At 38.4% G+C, this 19,491-nt stretch overlaps 1 protein-coding gene across 1 annotated transcript in view; it reads right to left on the bottom strand.

Moving 5' to 3' along the window:
- The window catches only part of LOC132098876 (PDZ domain-containing RING finger protein 4-like), a 53,726-nt gene extending 34,741 nt beyond the window's left edge, over positions 1–18,985 (bottom strand). The window contains exon 1 of the mRNA XM_059505143.1: positions 18,864–18,985. The gene's annotated coding sequence lies outside the window, so the exon portion shown is untranslated. The remainder of the gene's footprint in view (positions 1–18,863) is intronic.
- Positions 18,986–19,491: the final 506 nt, after the last annotated feature.

The following is a 19,491-nucleotide window of genomic DNA, read 5'->3' as shown; positions in this document are numbered from 1 at the left end:
ATTGGAAAAGCAACAAACGCACTATAAAACTAAACAACTTTATTACCAATCTGAGAGCCTTCAACCCGAACTAATGTGAAGTTTTACTAAGAACCTTGTAAAATAAACAGCAGCAGCAATCTTTAAAGAACGCCTCATAAGCTGTGGGCTAACTAACCCCATCTCCAAGGCTGAACATTGATTTTCGAGTAGGGCAGAGATGGAGTGCTGGTTGTTATGATTTTTCTTTCTCTCTCTCTCTTCAAAATTGTTCCCCCATCCTTGTTGTGGTTGTCATAGCAACCCTGCTGTATGACGGAGTTGGTGACAGAGAGGTGGAGAGGTGAGATTTATCTCAGAAATGGGCTGTGGAACCGCAACGGTGCTCCTCGCATTCCATTCACAAAGCATGAATGCATTTATTTAAAGCAGGCCTGACAGATGACATATGCCTATATGTGGCCACGTCTTCACACATCATGGACAGACAGAACGCTTGATGAACAGAGCAGCTTTTATCCTTCTGAAAGTGCATATAGAGGTTGACTGATCCAGGGATAGCAGAATAAAGGCTGTAAGTGACAGTTGTTTTATCTCTGAGGTGCCGATTGCCCCTCGCTTTATTGTCATTGAGACAGATTTCATTGTGCACGTGCCATCAGCAAACAGTCCACTTAATAAGAAGTGTGCTGTGCATCTGCACTTGTTATTGCGCGTCTAATACATCACAGACACAGGGGAATAGTTCACCTACAAAAGAAAATATTATCATGTTGATCTAATGATTAATGAACCTAACATTTGAAACACATATATACACACACACATACATATATATATATATAGTTATTATAAGTTTTTATGTTTATGTTTTACTTAAATAAAAGCTCTACTTTACAAACAACACTTTAGAATTTAAAATTAATACATTTCTTTTTCATAATAATATAACATTTAAGTTGTATTTATTATATGATTAGCCAAACAATCTGAATGACCATACTTTCACAAAGATAATTTAATAACATAACATAAATAAAGAAAATAATTAAATAAATACATAAACAAATTAATATGTTATATTATAATAAAATATATTAATACATTGTTAGCAATTTGAATGAGAACCCTCCTTTTCAAACATTATTTTATAAACTAGGTAGGTAGATAACTAAATAAGTAAAAATACTTTCTCAAACACCATGTTATGTAACAAATAAATAAGTACATTTTATGTAACTAGAAAGGTATTTTAGAAAGGTATTTTATTTGACACACAAACTTCACAAACATCAGAATTTTAGAATAGAATAGAATAGAATAGCTAACACTGATATAAAGTCACTGGACTAAAGCAAATCCCACAAGTGGAAGCATGTAATTCTTGCTTCATCTGTCCACTGTGCCCCAAATTTCCTGTGCACTTCACTGAGACTTATAATTGGGTAACAAAAAAAAAACTCTTGTTAAAAACCTTAGGGAAAGTTATCAAAAAGGGGTGGATATTGTAAGTCAGTCAGTGCTTTCAGAATCCCTTTAGAGGAGCCAAAAACCATCGGAGGGGCTTTATAGGGTATTACACTTCAGAGAGAATCACAATATCTATATCATCAAGTGGTCTGACTCTTCATACTTCATACTGTGCTCTTCATACTCATTTTATTCTTATGTAGCAATCCTTTTGACTATCAGAATGAAGTCTGATTCACTTTGTAGTCAAGAATTGCCTAATTAGACAGGAAGGAGGCCTGTGATGCTCTTTGTAGTACTTGCATGCAGACATGACCTCTAACATGACCTTGATTTTAATAACACATAAAAAGTGTAGGAAAAGCTTGCTTAATAGCTTTAATAACACTTTAATTTCTTCCACTATTGGCTGCCTCTGAATTACTTATGACCCATGGAGTTCATGTTTAACCATGCACAAACCAACTATTCATTCAGTGTATTCAAGGCTCTTAGTGTACAGACCATCAGAAGAGTTACAGATGGCAAGCAATCACCCAGGTGGACAATGAGGCATGCAACCTCACAAAAGCTGTCACCGTAAGAGCAGGTCGACTTTGTGTTATCACATGACTCAGTGCAGACACATATCGCAGTGCTGTACTTCAACACATTTGTTATCTATAGAACTGGGCTCACTCATGCACAGCGTTCTGCAAACCATTCAGGAACTGAGAGAGTAAATGCAGTGAAAGGCTTTGTGGAATTTTGACTTAATATCCTTTAAATACCTTCGGAGAATAACAATCTGGTTTAGTAAGTACATATACATATACTTCTTTAAATGCTGCCATTTAGTTTTCACCAACATATTTCCAGAAAGACTAATAAATGACAGTACCAACGCAGTACCATAAGGTTCAAAATGAAAGCATTATAACCCTTCCTGTTCTTTGTGTCTAATTAAAACCTGATTTATAACAGAGCAGGAGACCTCAGACCATAAGTCCCAGGGTCAGAGGCGGTCAGTGAGACGCCCATCATCAAGGAAGTGACGACCTCACTGATCTGAGAATGACACGTGTAATGGAACAAAGAATTGTGGGATCAGGTGCATTGGCCTGAACTGTACGTGGGATTTTTTTCACCTGCAGCCCATCCTCTCAATTTGGTCCCAGGGCAGCTATTTGCTCACTGGCCTGTTACGCCCAATAGCAGCTGCAGTAATTGGCTATTTCAGGGCCGTGAAGGTTGAGCTAGCAAGGGGAGAAAGGCAAGCAAGCCAGCTGTCAGTAACACAGCCCTCATTTATCAATTACCAGCACCAACACGTGAGTGACATAATCGTGGTCTGGATGTTTGTCAGCGGAAAAGTCACCAAGAAAATCTTGAGCATATACTAAATGAATTTTATATATTATATAAATACAGTATAAACACTGTAAACACCTTTATTTCTGGCCTGGTTTTGCCTGAGTTTTTGGTCTGCTTGAGCAGTTTGTCCCAGCTGTTGTGCATGATAAAACATCCTTGATTTCCAAAAGGCACTAGGCTTTTAAATGTCATTTTCAGCCTTGGTGATAATGCTTCTTTTGTGTGCATCTCTCTCTCTGTGTGTTCAGGACACTAACACATTTTGTTGCTGGTCAGATGATGAAAAGGCAACATTTTATGACTACTCCCAATGACCCAATTATAATACCTAATTATTAGAAGATTAAAGAAAAATACCATCTCAAATAGTCCCCTAATTCAAATATTAGACTCTCAGGAATTAGGGTCTCCAGTGATGCCAAACAGATATATAGCTGCTTTATTATGTAAGATGGTGATTACGGCAGTAAAAAAAACAAATAAAAACAGACAGGAAAGGATCAGGGTGTAAGCATGTTTGAAATTGTTACTTCTTCAACTGGACACATTTGTTAACAACATAGCAGCATCCATTACAGAAGCCTGGCTAAATTATGGAGGTCCGAATTGCAGTGGCAAAATACATTTCAATTACTGTCTCCATTATCTAAAATTGGATTTCTCTGAAACCCACAAACACACCCAGACACATGTATCCAACCACCTAAGTGCACACAAAAACCACAAATGAAAAAAAAACCCTAAATGACTGAAATGTCACCCAGAAGCTCAAAATCATAACTTTGATGTGGAAGTTGGTTGAAATCAAATGATTTGCATAAAGCATTAGCATCTTACAATTCTTTGAAGATCAGCAAGTGTCTTTGGACCACTGTCTGTGTTGTGTTTGATTGTGAAGACTGCTGGTTTTTCTGCTATTCAGGGTTTGAACAAACAAGCTTTGTCCACTGATTATCTGATGGAAAAGGACTGGATCTTGGATAAATCAATTTGGAAAAATACAGACTAGCACCAAAACTGCAAAAGTACATACTAGTGAGTCCACAATTAATGTAACAGGTTTAATTTTTAACAAAAAGCCTTTTAGAATAAAGGAATAACTCATTAGAGGAATAATTCAGCATTGATTCTGTCATCATTCCAAACCTGTATGACGTTTCTAGACTGAAAATTCACCCTAAATCTACTTGGTGTGTTGTGATTTGTGAACAAATCATTTTTCTGAATCACTTCTTTTCAAATAACTAAATCAGGCACTTTTATATCCTTATAAGGAAAAAAAAAAACAATCTTTTCCGACAGTTCAAATACATGTAGATGGATCTATGGATGCATGGATAGACAGACACACAAGGGGTGGATGAGTGGATAGATAGATAGATAGATAGATAGATAGACAGATAGATAGATAGACGGATAGACAGATAGCCAAACCACATATTGATGTGGCTTGGATTTGATCTGCAAATGGTATATATGTTTACCATGCTTACCATGTATATATGATTTATACTGTTAAGACTAAAAATAAATTGCATACACACACACACAAAACATCTGAACAAAGAGTCTAGAATCTTTCTCTTCAGAGAAAAACATCTTGCTGTGGATCCTCAAAGGTGGGCAGTCATTATTTTAGCTACACTAATGGCTCTTGAGTATTTTTGCTTGCTTGCGGTAATTGCAGGTGTGTGCTCATATTTACACAGGAAGGCTCAGTCATGAACCAGTGGACGTAATTGTCCTAGTAACCAAAAGACCATCTCTTCTCTGCTTCAAAATGGATCTGGTGTCTTATTTTTCAGGAGGAATGCAAAAGACAGTTATTTAGACCAAACACAGATGCTTTTCCCTTTCACTATAATTATTTTGTATTGATAAGGGAACACACAGTAAACTCATGTGCACAATGTGACCCTTACAAAAAACATGCTTTTTACATCAATACAACAAAAAGCCATGGTTACTACACTTTTACTATAATACAACGTCTCTAGGTTACGCATGTAACCATGGTTCCTCGAGGGAACGAAACGCTGCGTCGGAAAACGCTACGGGGAACACGTTTAGCGTGAGTAGCGATGAATATCATGTGTAATCTGTTTTATGGAAGAGTGTGACGTCACGGGCGGGGTGACGCAAGCAACCAGGAAGCTATAAAGGCACGTGCCGCGCAGCCGACATCAGCTTCGAGTACCAGCAAGCGCCGGCAGGGGTGCCGGGGGTATGGCATCGAGACACAGCGTCTCGTTCCCTCGAGGAACCATGGTTACACGCGTAACCTAGAGACGTTCCTCTTCGGGAACTCGAGCTGCGTCGGAAAACGCTATGGGGAACGATGTGCCCATGCTGCCAGACTAATAAATCCCTGCCTAGTGTGTATCCAAAGAGCACAGCTTAGGACGAGAAAACTGAAGTGCCTGGAGTGACTGGCATATCTAGGCCATAGAATCTTACAAAGGTTGAGGGCACAGCGTTGCAGATGTCCAGCATCGACACACCTGCTAGGAAGGCCTTGGAGGCTGCCATACCCCGAGTAGAGTTAGCCTTGGCTCCCGACAGTGGGGGAAGACCAGAGGAGTCATAGGTGGCATTGATAATCTCAACTATCCAACGACTAATAATCTACTTAGATGCCGGAAAGCCCCTTTTAGGGGGACAGTAGCATACTAGCAATTGGTCCAATTTTCTCCAAAGGGCAGCTCTGTGGACGTATGCGTCCAGCGCTCAAACTGGACACATACAATTTAGCTTCTCTTGGTCGGGCTCCCGAAAGGGAGGAGGACAGAAGGCCTGCAGCAATACAGGTTGTGGTGTGACAGAGGGAACCTTAGGAACATATCCCGCTCGTGGGTATATGCATGCTTTGGCCATGCTGGGCACAAAGTCAAGATAAGTAGGGGCCACTGAGAGGGCCTGGAGATCTCCGACTCTCCTCAGAGAGGTGATAGCCAACAGAAAGGTAGCTATGAGGGTCAGATGTCTGTCTGATATTTCTTGTATTGGCTCGAATGGACCTTTACAAAGGGCCTCTAACACCAAAACCAAGTCCCACGGGGGAATACGGGACCGTACTGGAGGTCTCAGCCTCAGCACACCGCAGAGGAAACGTGTAACTGGGGGTGTCTTTCCAAAGACTGACCACCGAGAGGGACATGGTAGGTCGCAATGGCCGCCACGTAAACCTTCAGCGCGGAGTGGGTCGACCCTGTAGAGAGCCTGGCTTGTAGAAACTCCAGAACTGTACCAACTGGGCAGTTAGCTGGGTCAAGCTGACGGTCTCTGCACCATGAGGTGAAGAGTTTCCACCTCAGGGCGTACAGTTTCCTCGTTGAGGGAGCTCTGGATCATAGGATGGTCTCAACAACCTCGGTTGAGAAAGCGGATGCTACGGGCTGTGCCCCCTCAGGGGCCACACCCACAGCTTCCACAACTCCGGGCGAGGGTGAATTATCGTGCCCTGCACCTGTGAGAGTAGGTCTATCCTGATCGGTATCTCCCACGGAGACAAATGTGGCCTGCATCGTGGTCGAATCCCACACTACGCCTAGATAGGTGGTTCTCTGGACTGGAGAAAGTACACTCTTCTTGGCGTTCGGTCTCAAACCCAGCTCCCCCATGTGTGCGAGAACGACATCTCGATGTCGAACCGCCATCTGCTCTGACTGAGCTAAAATCAATCAATCATCGATATAATTCAGAATGTGGATGCCCTGCAAACGCAGAGGAACCAGAGCCGCATCTACACATTTCGTGAACGTGCGGGTGAGACTGCAAGGCCGAAGGGAAGTACTCGGTATTGGTAAGCTTCGCCCCTAAAAGCGAACCTCAGAAACTTCCTGTGTTGTGGAAGGATGGAGATGTGGAAGGAACACACAATTTGAAACGCGATCTGGATTCAACTTTCAGATGTCTCGTCTTAGCTTTGCTCTTTGACTATTGCTTACTCTTTGAGGAGCTAATAGTGACAAACAACAATAAATAAGACTGACAAGACAGAATAACATGCACACACAGCACGGCACGTGCCTTTATAGCTTCCTGGTCGCTTACGTCACCGCACCCGTGACATCATACTCTTCCATAAGACAGATTACACATGATATTCAGAGTTGCTCACGCTAAACGCCTTCCCTGTTGCATTTTCCAACGCAGCTCGAGTTCCTGAAGAGGAACCAAAGTTCATTTTTGTTAGGGCATCCCAAGAGTCCAGCAACAATTGATCTTAGACAGAAAGCCATTGCTTTTCTATACAACACCTCCAAGATGGTATGTCTGACAGCTAGTCTTCATTAAAAAGCTCTCTGGATTCCTCCAGAGAACACACAAGAAACTTTAACGGTGCATCTCCTAAATGAAACTGTACAGCTTTAACCACACAAACATTAACTATTAGAATTAAAGGCAGGCAGATCGGAAATCCATTCAACATGCTTGAAACAACACGGAGACTGAACCAAGTCCTACAGTAACATAACATGGGAAGAAAACTGCTGCTAATGTTATCGGATAATTAGCATAGTTAGCTTTAATAACAATAACTACACATTGTTAAATACCAGTTCAAATATTTCTATTATACAGTAAAAGTATGTTTTTGGGACATTTCCATGACATTTTATTACATCTATTTACGTCGGTAGATTTGAATCGCGTGTGTGCACTTTGGATGGGTTAAACGCAGAGCATGAATTCTGAGTATGGGTCACCATGCTTGGCTGCATGTCACATCACTTTCTTCTTTCTTTTAATATACCACTTCATTAAAAGAGTGATAAAACAATATCCTATCCTAAACTCTAACTTTGAACCTGGCTTTATTTAATCTACAGACTTCTGTATTGCATATTTAATTATAAAAGCCATTTGTGAGTTGTAGACAAACTTACTAAGATTAGCTGGATTTGATATACTCAATAAACAGCCATGAAACAAAATAAAATACACTGAAACTATAGAAGGTAATATGACCTTTTCATTCCTCCAGAGATATTTACTCTAATGGAGTGTTATGTTGCCTAAACCAGAGATATCTGATTTCATTAAACACACTGAGGCACTCAGCAATGTCATTTTCATACAAAGCAAACACAGTTTCACTAAGAAAGTGAAGTGTTTACACTGATTAAAGTCTGATGAATGGGAGCAATTCTAACGAGACTGAGTCACTGAGGAAGAACTCATGAGTCATCCTAAAAGGGTATTTTGACCTTGTCATGGTTAGGGGTGTTTGGGATACCGAGGGTGGGATGGACCAGATGTTTTTTGTCAGATCCAGCTTCACCACTAAACCCCAACAGGGTGTTCCTGGGTCAAAGGTCATTGGATAATCCACACACAAAAGATCTGCATATAATCAAGTATATGTGACTGTTGTATGACAGGATAGATGGAATGGGACATGAGCATTTGTTATCTGATAGATATATGTTTTAAAACAAGTCAAGAACATGCAATAAAACATGTATTTTCATGCAATAAAGCATTTTATTAACAGGCCTCCACTACATCTAAAGCTCAACCTTATGAATAAAATCAATTACATTATACACACACTCTATATATCCCCATATATCTCCAACGACTCACAGATAGGCATTATATTAAAGTGCGAGCAGCGCAATGCATCATTGTCTGACATAATTAGACTGACATGGACCTTGTGACCTCCACACAACATTCCCAAATACCAAGAGGTCACCAGGACCTGGTATGTCCTATAGATGCATGCTAATAAAAAGTGTTATGACAAGGTACAGTTGCACTATTTACATCCAGTAGAAAAAAAAAATAGTTTTAATACTTAAATGAGTGTCAAGACGTTGTGTAAAGCTAACTGTCCCTTCTCACCACTTCCTGCCAAAGTCATATCAGCAAACGTCATTAGCATAGCATAATGCATAATAAGCCAATATGCTAAAACATAAACCCAAAGGAGTGGGGCGGCTTGAAGAATGTGTTTAAAGCGAGTGTGGCTCATAGATGGGACAAAGTTCACACAGACCAACAGCATAATCCATCAAATCCTAAATACTTTGGGGAATCTGACACATGCAGGCATTTCAGACATCTATACTCTGACTAAACTATGCTGTTAGTATTATTCATCTACTATTATAGCATTTATTAACATTATGAATGAGTTTTTATTTAAAGATATTTTCATCTTTCATTTTAATTAACGTTTTTAGAAAATTGTATCATTTGTATTAGTTTAAAATCAAATTAAAATGAAATGTATTCGGTTATAAAACATATGCAATGCACTGTCTAAAATAATACAGCAAGCTTTATATTGTCATCAAAATATTTATGGCAGAGATGTAACAAATATTATTTTTGAAGTTTAGAACAGTGATAATTGTCCAGCTGATGTGAAATGTTTTACTATGATTTATATATCAAATAAACCTAGACATCTATATGGTGTAGCATTTGCACTTTTTAGAGCCACGGCCGGTGTTAATGGAAAGTGCTCGAATCACATTCATGTGCAGGGTCTCTTGCTCTCATTTTCTCTGAGTGATTAAGCTCAATTAACTCATCTTATTAAGGTTAATGATCTACTCCACCATTTTCCACTCCAAGTTCTTGGATGAAGGATAGACTAAAGATGACGTTAGTTATCTTCTACCAAAGAGGGAACAAATCTTTTTCTCTCAAATGACTTCTGTATTGTTTATCTTAAATTAGAGAATGTGCTTTAATTACTGGATTTGGTTGTCTCAATTGCTCTTTTATTGCAGAAACGCTGGTGGAATATCTTATCTTTTTTAGTTGTGGCTGGTCATTGTAGATTTATAGGAACTGAAATATTTGCATAATCATTATTGTAGTCAAACTACTTGTACTATTTTTGCAGGATGTATCCAGGGCACAATATGCACTTTTTCAGTATGCACAGAATGAAGGATGAGCTGCTACAATTGCCATAAGGTGCACCAACACTACAGAATTAGAATAGTGCATCCCAAAGTGCAATGCGCTTGACCTTCCATTTCCAGTGCGAGGAATAAACCCGAAACGATTATATCTGCTTGACCCACTGTTTAAACACAATGACAAATATGAAGCCATTTTTATACACAATTGGACCATATTGTGTGAAATGCACCAAGATAAGCTGCAAAAAATTGCAACTGTTTAAAAATGTATTAGTGTTTTATGTGCTCCCTATTATATACAGTTTCTTAAAATATACTAAGGCTGATAAATGAATGAAGAATTAACCACTAAATAATATTATAGCAATATTAGAGTACAGTAAAAACTTAATAATTATTATATTTTTCTTATACTCAGCTTTATTTTACAGTAGAAATTTATTCATATTATATTTAGTAATAATAATAATAATAATAATATATTTTTATAGTAGTAGAAATGCAGTAAACTAGTATTCCTTTCCAAAAATAGGATTGCCCTTAGCAAAATCCACCTATCCCAGCATGCACTTATGCATTCATCTCTATTCCACTGATGATTCCAGCCCGGAAAATCACCTATGCAACCATGAATACTTAAGATGAATATCTAATTCTTTTTGCAGCCTGTGGATAAAAATAAATGTTACAACTTGCAAAACATGAGTTATTGAGGAGCCGTTTAGATTACTCTGCTTTCAAGGGCATCGTTATTCTTCCCACAAGCAGAGCAGGTGTTCCTAAAATGCATCCTGCCTCAGATCCAGAGAGATTTAGGAGTTTTCTCCTTCTTTGTGGAGAAACAGGTGAGAATATCTGATTAATTATAGCCAAGTCCACTGGGAAAATTACATTTTAACACTCATTACCAGTGCATAATGGTGTAGAGGGCAAGTTCTTACTTTGTGCTAACCTCTGAGAATATGGGGTTGCTTATAACGCACAGATTGTGAAGAACGTCTGTAATGACAGATATGAGCCGGAAAATGCTCACAGCGTTTTATAAGCTAACCCTGAACAACATTCATCCCCCTCTATCTTATCCCTGAGGTCCCATCAGTCTTTCCACAGGGGTCGATTTCCTGCTATTTTTGCGTTCGGTTTGAACAGAGAATATCCTTCATAAAGCCTCGCATTATCTCTGGAGACCCCTCTGGAGCTCTCAGTGAAAAATACACACTTTGTTGCCAGACAAAAGAGCAGACGAGAGAGTGTTTCAGAGAGCATTTCTCTCTCTGCTGGGGAGACGGCAGAATGGGGAGGAGATTGTTACCTCCAGCGTAGTCATGCTCACTAAAAAAGAAAGAGAGGGAAAGAGATAGGGGAGAAAGGAAGTGTGTGAGAGAATGAGATTTCCGGGGGCACAATATACCCCCTGAATGTAAAACACTAGCTCATTTCTGCTGATACTACAAAGTATCAGGGGATCGTTCCCCTACAAGGCTTGAAACTACAAGAGAAAGTCAACACAAAAGGCTGGATCTTTCAAGTACATGTAGAAGCATCTATTCGTGTTTCAGCTTTTAGTAACCACAAAAGTTAGTGAGGATATTCATCTCGTGGTAAACAGACACTGAGGTGCAGAGGTAACCATAGCAACCAAAGACTCATGCACTTTTTGTTAGAATCATTATTGGATAGAGCATCGACAAAACATAAATATACTGTCATTGCTTTTCACTTCATTATTTCACCCAAAAGGAGTGTTGTTTACAAAAGTTGTGTCCCTAATGACACACAATGCACTAATACTATGCACTGTATGCTCTACCATCTAGTGTATGAATGGTTATTTTGTCATTCAGCAATTAATAGGATAGGAATGAGAACAAAAATAGTAGTACACATAAGTTTAAAAAACAGTAAACATAAGTTTACATAACTATGATGACTTAAGGGTCCATATTAGGTGAAATATTCAATTTAAATTCAAAATTCAATGTTATATAGGCCTTTTCTCTCACATATTTTAAATATATGAAATATTTCAACAATCTCTGTCACAATGCATTCTGGGATCACCTAATCTGCGAAGGACGCATGCACCAAAATTTACATGGCTTAATTACGTTATATTACTTCATTTTCAAACAAACTCTGTGACAGAAGTGCCTGTGATGTTTAAAATGCTAATTTACCTTCGATCTGAAAAGTCTGGTTAATTAGGAACAAAGTCCTAATTGCAAAAACTGCAAATCGCAAGGCTCTAATCGTCTAATCTACCACATAACCTAATTTAAGCAACTCCAGACGGAGCAGTCAACTGGTGTAAAAGATCTAAACCATTAGTAACAGAATGGACAAACAATTCTGTTTTAATTGAATTTATGTGCTTCAGAGTCACATCACATTCTCCTAATTGAACCCCAGTCAGTCTTTGTCTTCAGAGCGTGCTGTCTGCTTTTAAGAGACAGAGAGCAAAGTCGAAACTAAAGATAATTGTACATCTCTATGTGCAGAATCAGTTTATTCAGAGGGGGGATGTCTTCCCATATGATTAATTAGGCTCTAGTGTGTGTGGATGAAATGGAAACCGATAAGATTCAAATCAAAGTCTTGATCTCCTTGACAGTAAAAGGCAGATATGTTCATATACTGTATATATATATATATATATATATACTGCCTTTAGGAGTCTTATCATCAAGCAAGGAACACAACAGACATGACACACCCAGCCTCGTTATACGGGGATGATGGGATTTACAGGATCTCGCCATAGTGCAGCTTATTAGAGCAGTCCACTATGTGGGCATATTTTAATGTCTTCTGCAGCAGATGAGGTTCAATAAAGGCTGCTTGGTCATTAAAAATGCATCCATCTCAATTAGGTGATGAGTTCGGTGAGTTCCCACACAATATCCATTACATCCACTCAAATCAAGACAAAAGATACTCACACACAGGTGTTCTGCATGTGTGTTTTGGTGAGACAAGGTCTTCCCATACTAACTGATACATGTGTAAAAAGCAATTCTGAGCTCAACAAAGACTATGTAATTATAATGACGGTTGCCAAGTTGCCATAAAGCAAAGTAGAGACTGACCTTTTCCTCTGTATTGTGACGTACAGCCAAATGAAATGGACAATCAAAAAAATGTAGGCCGAGGACTTGGTTCTATCCATTGTTTGTTGACTCAATGGAGGCAGAGGGCCAGTGTCCTATAGAGTTAAGCTCCAACCCTAATTAAACACACCTGAACCAGCTAATCATGGTCTTACTAGGCATACTAGAAACTTTCAGGCTGGAGCTAAAGTTAAAGTTGGAGCTAAACTCTGCAGGACACCGGCCGTCCAGGACCGACTTTGGAGACCCTGGTCTTAATGATTGGAGAAGTGCTGTTTACATCAACAGAAGTCTACCATTTTAGACGAAAGATGTCAAGTTATGACATTTTAGTGAAAAATTTGAGTGAAACATGCAAAAAAAGTTGCATTTAGAAATTTAGACCATTTTCATGTACATATTAAAGTTCTTTCAAAGAACAAAACGTATTCATACAAGTTAAGCTCAATTGACAGCATATTTTAAATAAAATAATGTGAAATTCATTTTTGTCCAGATTTATTATTCAAAAATGTAATTCATACCATCAATGAAAACACATGATAATGTGCATGTTCTTCATTTCTGAATTCAAGTTTATTTTGATATTTTTGAGTCAAGTCACCTTTATTTATATAACGCTTTTAACAATACAGATTGTGACAAAGCAACTGAACAAGTATGAGCATGTACAGCACTCAATACTTAGTTGGGGCTCCTTTTGCCTGAATTACTGCAGCAGTGCGGCGTGGCATGGAGTCGATCAGTCTGTGGCACTGCTCAGGTGTTATGAGAGCCCAGGTTGCTCTGCTAGTGGCCTTCAGCTCTTCTTCATTGTTGGGTCTGGCATATCGCATCTTCCTCTTCACAATACCCCATAGATTTTCTATGGGGTTAAGGTCAGGCGAGTTTGCTGGCCAATTAAGAACAGGGACACCATGGTCCTTAAACCAGGTACTGGAAGCTTTGGCACTGTGTGCAGGTGCCAAGTCCTGTGGAAAAATGAAATCTGCATCTCCATAAAGTTGGTCAGCAGCAGGGAGCATGAAGTGCTCTAAAACTTCCTGGTATTCGGCTGTGTTGACCTTGGACCTCAGAAAACACAGTGGACCAACACCAGCAGATGACATGGCACCGCAAACCATCACTGACTGTGGAAACTTTACACTGGACTTCAAGAAACGTGGATTGTGTGCCTCTCCTTTCTTCCTATAGACTCTGGGACCCTGATATCCAAAGGAAATGCAAAATTTACTTTCATCAGAGCACATAACTTTGGACCACTCAGCAGCAGTCCAGTCCTTTTTGAAGCGAGACGCTTCTGATGCTGTCTGTTGTTCAAGACTCAAGACTTGTTGTTGTGTGGCTCAACACAAGGAATCCGGTATTATTAAAGTGATACATTATATATAGTGCTACTACCCAGCCCCTCCAAATTAATTAAATATACATATAAATATATTTTAATTATACTGTTTAATTAACATTTTGTGATATTAATGAAAAAATATAGTTTCTAATAAAAATATTTATTTGTTTGCAAAATAATGATGAGGATGTGTACATTTTTACAATTATAAATGTCAACACTAGTGTGATAAAATCACTTATTATCCTCGTCTGTGACTGTGCGAGTTTAATGACAGTCTAAACCAGTAAATTGAAATATTTTGTATAAATGATTTAAAATCATCCAGAACTCTTTTTATTTTATTTTTTGGAGGGAAGAGTGTGTGGTAACTCACATAATTGTTGCCTAACTTGTTATAAACCCCAGAACATCCCAGACCCCAAATTACTACACGGGGGGTGTCAGGCACTGTAACACACACCTCAGCTCTTGTGGTGCACCTGGATTCGTGACATCTCCACTGTCAGTCTCCCTCAAAGCTGCTTGCAGACTGTCAGTATTATTATCCAGCTTCCTGTCACTGTAGACAAGTGATGACACTTCCTGAGCATTGAGTTTACAGCACACCCCCTCTCACCTGTCAGTCCCGGTAAAATACTTAATAAAGTAAAATACTGCTGTAGAGAAGACTGCGGCCATTAGTTAACAGTAAATGTTCACACCAAAACACAATTTTGATATTTTTGACAAAATTCTAGTTTAGTAACTTAAACAGGGTTTGAGAAAGAAGTTTTAAAATTTAATTACATCCAAAACTCTCCAAGGAAGAGTTCTACCAAATGTTTTTTTTTTCCTTCATGCAAGTATAAATGAAGGGAAGATATAAATTGACTAAAATAATTTTTATATAGCCTTAATAAAAGAAAATAATAAATGCACTTTTGTGTATGGCTAAGCCACACTGCTCATGCAATACATATCTGAGCCTGTTTGAATCAAAATCTGACCATAGAATACAAAACAGACACCTTTAATGGTTCTGGTCTATTCCCTGTCTTCACAGTCTTACCAGTCTGCATCCCACCTCAAAGGAAATGCAAGGGTTGCGTTTTTGAGAATATCTTTCTGTTCCCGACATGACATGAGCAGGCCTGCTCTGTGCTACACCAGCCTCAGAGATGCATCTGTACTCTCTCACACACACACACACACACACACACACACACACACACACACACACACACACACACACACACACAGGCCATCAGAGAGATTGAGAGGTGTGAGTGTGAAAACCCAGAGTGTTGGTGAAAGGTTACTAGATAAGAGGACAGTGACTGTCTCAACAATGACATACTGCACTCTTTCATTGTGTTTCTCTGTTGCTAAAATTCATCCTTTCTATGGAAAAGGTGTTGATATTAAGGCCAGTACATGCTAAAATAAATGGTCCTATATGAGTATATGAGTATATGTGCTATATGAGTATCTATATAAATACATAGTCCTGAGTCAGAGTCTGCTAAGGGTAACGGTAATGGAACAACAGTTTTAAAAAGTGATTTTTATATATAAATAAATAAGTAAAAAGTAATAAATCCTAAATAATATTAACAATAATATATTTTTATATTACTTTTTGCAGATAAATTGGTCAAACGCCTTGGAAATTTTTGGTTTCCATTTTTTGAGTCGAGAAGATTTTTCCTGGCTCTTTAGGCCAAAATGGGTTTCCACGGTGCTGTGTTTGTGGAAAAAGGGTATAAAGAGCGACGGGAATTTCTGCTATGTGTGACCAAGCAAGTCAAAAATAAAATAAAATAAAATAAAACCATTCTGATGTGCATTAACACACTATTAACTCAATCGCAACAACAACTGGTTATCTGTGCTTGGCTGTTGATGCTTTGGGCTGAATATTATCCGTGGTTCAGAACTCATTTCCGAATTCTGGGTAATCCTAAATTAAGCAGGGAGATGATGGTGTTGATTGCCAGCAGTCTTGCCAAGCTTCTTGAAGGGGTGAAAAATTGTGATAAAGTGGGAAGATCCAGTGGAGGTAAAGGGTCTCGCAGCAGGCGGGTGGGGCTGGCAAACGCTGGCAAAGTGCTGACAAGCCAGAGGAAAGATTTGAAGAGCAATTGCAGACCGAGCACAATAAAAACCTCAATATCATCTCTTAAGGAGGTATGCTTCTATTGTCGGCCGTAAAATGCAATCGATCACCTATGCTGAGCTTAGAGTTACGAGTTAAATGCATTTACACAACACGCTTGGTTCTCCGAATGCTTCATTTTCAGATCTGCCGGTTCATGCATTAGGGGTGAGAAATGCTGTTAGACAATCCTAAATAAGATGTCACAAACAAAAAAAGCAGCATGGGACATGTTGAATTCGAGGCACAGAGGACCACATAGCTCTTCTTGACTGTGCAAACAAGCCAATAAAATCGTCCACACGACCAGCAATTATGCACATATATGACACCCCCCACCAAACAAATAAAACTACAGGGGGTTTGACAGGCACCGTAACGCTTTGGTATGTATTATGAATGACAATCTGCATCAAACCGACCCAGGAGGGTTGTATATGCCATATATGTCCTTACCGAGACCCCTCTGAACCCTGAGATTCAGCGGTCCACTTCTCGAAAATGCTTTCCACTGCACCGCAGGCCCAACCACACACATACAGTGATTTATGAGCATCTGTCGGAGCTAATACGGCCTGTTTTACATGCTCCCTACCAAGTAAAAACAAAGCCAGACTCATCCGCCAGCATTCCCATTTTCTTTTTCTGCCACAATGGTGCTCCTAAATAACAGACAATGCACTTTCCTCTGAAACATTGAATGTATGGAGCACAGCTGCATGACTAATCTGCATAAAATGCATTTGTAGGCAGATACAGGGCTGTCTGGAAGAGAAAAGGCAGACATATTGCATGCTTTACGTTGCAGTTCTTCAGTCTTCCTGGTTAGTCATGTCTCTATAACTACTCTTTATTGGTCAGGCTTCTGAAATGTCATTTAAAAAATGCAGATGAGGTGTTTAATGGTCAATTGCAGAGCTGGGATCCTCAGAAGCAATTCTTCAGAATCCAAAAATGGAAGATAGAAAGAAACGTGTATTGTTTTGTCTATTACTGCTGTATAACTGTACAATGAATGCTGCTAGGCTACTATTACAAATTGTTTGTTTTTCTATTTTAAAGGAATAGTGCACCCCAAAATTAACATTTGCAGAATGAAGGCATTTTAACTTTGAACCATCACTTCTAGCCTAAACAAATTCCTTCCACTTCTGTCCCCTCACAACAAAATGTGTGCACATTTCGCTTCCGATTTAAAAAGATGACTTCATCACGAGCAAGCAATATTTTGGATAGAGGACTTATATTTTTGCCAGAAGCATTGGTTTAAAGTTGAAATGTCTTGATGAATTTGTTGGTTACAAACACACAGCTTTTTATGTTATTGTGATGTTTAAGTCAGCTGTTTGAACTCACATTCTGACGGCACCCATTCACTGCAGAGGATGCATTGGGGAGCAAGTTGTACTGTAATTCAAAATTTCTCCAAATCTGTTCAGATGAAGAAACAAACACTTTAATATTTTGGATGGCTTCATAGTCAGTACATTTTCAGCAATTTTTCATTTTTGGGTGAACTATTTCCTCTACTCCTAGGATAAAAGCATTGGTAAAATGCATACATGTATATTCTGAGATGTGGAGACAGGAAGAAAAAAAAATGGAGTTCATATTAAGATCAATGACTCTGGAATCATGGCAAACCAGTTAGAGAAATGTTAAAGATCTAATCTGAAACTCACTCGTTATAGATCACGTGGGTCTTATGATCATAGGATAAAAAATATATAAAAAAATCAATCAAAAGTATCTGTTTTTATCTGCATTCTGAATCCTGTCTAACATCTAAGATATAAAGAGATCTCATTTGTCATTTCTCTCTCTGAAAACAAACAATTCATAATAAACACCCACTAAACTACACCAGCTATCTGGTATTGAATTAACACTGTATTACAACATTATATATGCCATTATATTCAAAACATGCCTCCACAAACACAGTAAAAAAACAAACAAAAAAAAAAACAGAATCCATCACACCTTACAGGATTTGTATAAATCTCTGGTCTATATGTCACTGCCAGTGCTGCTTCATTAAGAGCCCTAATGATAATGTTAATTAGGGGTTTCTCAGCCACAATCACCAGTCAAATATATGCATCAGACAATAAGGAACGAGGGAAGATACATATTATGTACCATGAAGTGTTTACAGTCCACATACAAGCGACACAGACATTAATGCAACTCTGTCATGCATATTGACACTATTCTATAATTCATTTGCAAAGAATATTACAGTAATCTCCACAATTTCAGGCAAAATATGACCCAATTTTAAATGAATCTGCATAATTATTTCTATGTACTATACAACGTATAAGCATACTATATAATTCCAAATATGATATTACCTTAAAAGGTATTCATGTAAGTGCATACTATAGAAAAAGGTAAATAAAACACCCACAGTACTTGAAATAGTAACTGAATAGGATTCACTGGTCTGCAATAGTTCTTCAGTTAACGTTATGCTGACATCTACTGGATGGCAGCAATTTGGATGTTGTTTCAACAATTAGCAGATGTAAACCGTTTTTAAAAATGTGATGGCAAAAAAATTTATAAATAAAAAAACTCACTAATTTCTCTTCCAACGTTGAGATTTTATGGACTTGACAGGTGTGATTGTTTGTCTAGTTTAGTTTAACTACATTTATCTGAAAAGAAGAGGCAAGTAACACACGTGCACCACGCTTTGTTTTTGGCGTCATCCAAAAGCCCGTTTAACCACTGGTGCCCTCTAGATGACGTTCATTAAAACAATTTATAATATTTTAAAAGATTATAAAATAATAATTTATAATTAAAGTCTGATAACTTTAAGAGATTAGTGTTTTTGTACAAAATAAATTACACGCATTCATTCCCCAAAAGTGAATTCTTAAGACCTTTGCTAACAAGTTACTAAATACGGACTACAACTACCACAAGGATGTGAGTTTATGTGCCTGACCAAGCGTGCCGCACAAGCCCTGAAAAGTGAAGCCAAAACGTCTCGATCGCCCCCTGGTGAGTGGTCCTAGTATAGGTCATAAACCCCGCCTCCCCATGTTATTCAATGGGACGCGAGACCAACTAAACAATTAAATTACCCTTCAAATATCTTTTTTCCGAAGCTGTTTTTTGTCATTTACTGTAGTTTGTATCACGCTAATGTAAATTCAAGTGTTCGTTTTTAAAATAAGTTGTTTTTTAGATAGTTATTTA

Source organism: Carassius carassius, chromosome 22, assembly GCF_963082965.1.
Source record: "Carassius carassius chromosome 22, fCarCar2.1, whole genome shotgun sequence".
Lineage (NCBI taxonomy): Eukaryota > Metazoa > Chordata > Actinopteri > Cypriniformes > Cyprinidae > Carassius > Carassius carassius.
Note: the sequence above shows the minus strand (reverse complement) of the source record. Positions and strands in the feature narration are given on the sequence as shown.